We start from the raw sequence: 4,193 nt of genomic DNA, 5'->3' as shown, positions 1-4,193 counted from the left end.
TAAAATCAGGAATGCTTCACAAATATTCGAGTCATCCTTGCACAAGGGCCATGCTAATCTCTGTATCGTTCCAATTTTTGTATATGTGCTGCCAAAGTGAGCAATCTTTAATTTTTTGTTAATCTTTTTTTCAAGGATAAATCTAATAACACTGTCCCCTAATTTTGTATAAAATAAGTTTTAGACATATATTTAATATGTAATATATTTGTGAGATATATACATACTATTTATCTGCAGGAGTTGGGCACACTGCAACAATTGAAGGCACTGATTTAATTTCACTGCTGTCATTCTATTTTAAGACTTTTTAAAATCAAAACATAGATGACCATGATTTCATCGAATGTCCTGTCCAATATTGATTTGTGTGTATCAGGCAGGCTGTACCTCATGTCACACAAGAGTGCAAGAATAATAGGGTTTAGCTCATTACATAGTGGCTTATCAGGACATAGGAAATATCCCTCAATTTGGTTGAGCTGATCTCCATTGTTTGTTCTATACTATGCCTCTGCTTTGGCTCTGCAGTTTACCATTTCAAGATGATATTTTGTTCTTTTGGGGACAGATGAATGGAGAAATGTATGTGGCCTCCATGACAATTACCTGTATCTGGTTAAAATTCATACTTTCAAATGGGATATTTGTCATCCCTGTAGAATACAAATGAGGACTCCCAAGCACCAGCTATCTACTTTGCAGCCATTGTAATTTTCATGGAAGCACTATTTTATAGGGACAAAATTAAGGTACCAAATACATCCTTCAGCAACTACCCTTGGGAAATCCTTATGCTCATGCCAAAGTCATTGAACTTCACATTGCCTTTGTCATCCAACACGATGTTATTGGATTTAATGTTTCAGTCATTTTCAGTTTCATTAAAGTAATGCACAGTCCTCACAATCTGTTTGAATAAACTCCTGACTTCATTCTTGAATAGGCGGTATGATTTTCACATTTGTCTAAGGAGGTCTCTGGATGGCCAGTTCCACTACCAAGTATTTGTGCTCATCCATTTCCCTCACCTGATATAACCTGATCATGTGTGGGTGATGGAAAATCTTAATAATGTCCATCTCATTTAAACATTTTTTGTGGGTCCTGGTGCTTGATCTCTGGGCCTGGGCACTGTCACTGAACTCTTCAGCTTATGTCTACTGCTCTACCACTTGAGCCACAGCACCACTTCCAGCTCTTTCTGTTTATGTGGTGCTGAGGAATCGAACCCAGGGCCTCATTTATGTAAGGCAAACATTTACCACTGAGCCACGTTCCCTGCCTGTCCATCTCATTTTTGATTTAACAATTGTTGAAATCTCATCTTCAGGATTATTTTCACTACAACCTTATTGACTACGAGGTGGTGCTAGGCCAAATTTACATATCCATAGCTTCCATAGTCAATGATTTCCTCCTTCATGGTATATTGTTCAGGGAAAATCTCCTCCTTCCATAGCTAATGATCACCTTCAAACTGTCTTGTTCAGTGAAAATCTCCTTCTCTGAAGAGCTTGAAGATAATTCATTATGTTCTTCCATCTTTCTGTGAAGATGCCAAGGAGTAAATCTACCTAAACTTAGCTAAGAAAATAAAAACCCCAGAGCAATAACCTAAAGGAAACTGTCAATGTAACACTCAGTCCAGCAGGTCACTAGGAACTCTCAGCAATGTAATGGACTACAGAGACCACTCACAATGGTTGCAATGGACCAATCACAGCTTGGAATGAACCCACTGGATCTTCTGGTCTTGTGCTTGGAGGACTGTTGCCAAGGTTTCCACAGGGATGTGAGGTGCACAGAGTGATGCCACTGGTGCTGCCATGGAAGTGTTGCAGGAATTTCAAGTCTATCAGAAAGTGCATTCTGTCCTTGTTGGCTTCAAGGTCCAAGGGTTGCTCCCAAATATTTTGTCCTTGAGTAGTGTCCATGTCCTTATGTCTGCTCCTGCCAGAACAGTGAGCATGTGCAGGAGCATACATCAACCAGTGGCTTCTATTCACTATATGTGCAAGTCTTGGAACTTGCTCCAACAATCTAAAAACAAAGTGGAATCCTATGTATTCCTAGATGCAGGGGACACATAACAAAGAGTTCAATTGGAAACTTTTCTTGACAATAAAGAGAAAATTCAAAGAAGTTGTTAAAGTATAAGAGGTGTCCCTCTTTGTTGAATTAGAACCTTCTTGCACAACTGCTTAAAATAGTATTAAAGTCCTTATTTGTTATGGACTTGATTTAGTGTTTTGGTATCATATAATAAATCATTTTTGATCTTTAAAAAGTTGTAATATCAGTATGAACTTTGGTGTGTTTTTAATGGAATCCAAGATGAGGCCCATAGCTCTTGAGTAGATATAAAACAATATCACATTCAACAATAGCATGTGGTTGAAAGTAGGCAAGTAGAACCAGCCTACTGTAAAGTGACTATTGTCAGGATGAATCTTCTGTAGAAATACTGTTTTTTTTTTCCTTTTCAGTATTTACTAATAAAATACATCCATGTATTAATGGCAAGAAATTACTACTTTAATATTAATTATGTTCTCTATTCAGCTCAGTGAATTTTGACAACTATTTAATTATGTAATACTAAGAGTCCCCTTACAAAGTCAAAAAATGGGCACTTTTGTCATTTACATTAAAATGCAAAGAAAATAAGTCCCAGTAAGTTTTATACTTAGGTGGATAATGGAAAACAGCTGTTTTCTCACTCAGAAATTAAATCCAATAGGGTACTTCATGGCATCCATAATCTGAAAAGCTGCTCTAACTTTTGGCTTTTAAAGAAATCATCAGTTAACTCAAGATATTCAATATCTTTTTCTTTAAATGTAGAACGACTAATTTCAAAAGGATAGTGGTATTGCTTCAGAATCATCTGATACTGTAGCAAAATGCCCTATGCCATACATCTCCATGAAGTGGGTTATTAACATCTATAGGAGTGAGAAAAAATAGAGGATCATCATTTCTCATGATAGTTTCCTGTGAGATAGTTTACATCAGAATCCTTGAAATCCATAAGGCAATGTGTTGATAAGTTCAAAGTGAAGAACAAGGGCTGGAGTAGGGAACTTAGGTGGTAGAACCCCTACCTAGACAATTGGAGGTCCTCCGTTTGAACTCTCCTACTGCCAAATCCATGAGTCTTCCTTTAGAGAAAGAGGTATAGCTGTTTATTTCAATTCCATTGTGATGCTATAACAAAACTCCTTAAGACAAGGTCCCAATAACTTAGAGAAACTTATGTATACTCAACAGAAATTCTGAAGGACATGATCTAGAACCAAGAAAATTCAATGTGCTGAGGGGTCAGTTTCACCAGGCCTTTAATGTGTTCCTTTGTTGCTGCATTCTCACATGGTCAAAAGGCTAGAAACTTACTTAAAAGAAAATAACAGAGCTGAGAGACTTCTTCCCACCATCCAAATGAAGTTTAATGTATTTCAGATTATTATTTCTTCTGTCATGTACCTCTTCCTCGTTTTTTGTTGTGCTTTTATTTTTAGCTGATTAGCCTTGAACACGTGAACCACGAAAGAAAGGATGTTTGGATTTCAAGTATGTACCCCCAAAATTATCTGTTGCTACTTCTTCTTTGGAAGTAAACCACTTACTTGCCCCAACCCCTGTGCTTTATTTTCCTTCCTGTATCATTTTTTAAAGTTTTTGGTCTATTTTGTATTTGCAGGTGATTTAACAAGGACACTTCACAGATAGTAGGTGAATACTCGACCACTAAGATTCAAATTCCCTGCATAGAATTTTTTTTTTATTTTATTATTTTTAAACAAATTTTTTATTATAAAAAAACTGTATGGAGGGGTTCCAGTTACATGAGCAAGGTAATGAGTACATTTCTTATCAAGCATTGTTGCCTCCTCCTTTGTTTTTCCCCCTACAATTCCTTTCCTCCTCCATCTCCACAACTACATTTAACCACTTAAATTTTAAGTTTGTTTGAGATGTACAAGATGTTTTTATTTCTTCCTCATTAGACTTCGTGTGTAACCAACTAACTGAAAGAATGTAAAAGTGTAAAACTGTAAACATGTTTGAATTTTTATGTAGACTACCATGCCATCTTGCTCACAAATCAAAATAGTTTTCCTTCCATTGCAAACTTATGCAATTTTTCTGTGATCTTGTTGTTGTTGTTGTTGTTTGTTGTTGTTGTTGTT

General features: G+C 36.4%; 1 non-coding gene across 1 annotated transcript; it reads right to left on the bottom strand.

Annotated features, from left to right (window-relative positions):
* Nucleotides 1-104, bottom strand: LOC138826457 (U6 spliceosomal RNA). The gene has a single exon (XR_011371725.1). It is a non-coding gene; the product is annotated as a U6 spliceosomal RNA (small nuclear RNA).
* Between the last annotated feature and the right edge of the window lie 4,089 nt (nucleotides 105-4,193).

This window comes from Dipodomys merriami, unplaced genomic scaffold (assembly GCF_024711535.1).
Source record: "Dipodomys merriami isolate MVZ:Mamm:240054 unplaced genomic scaffold, mDipMer1.0.p SCAF_1427, whole genome shotgun sequence".
NCBI lineage: Eukaryota > Metazoa > Chordata > Mammalia > Rodentia > Heteromyidae > Dipodomys > Dipodomys merriami.
Note: the sequence above shows the minus strand (reverse complement) of the source record. Positions and strands in the feature narration are given on the sequence as shown.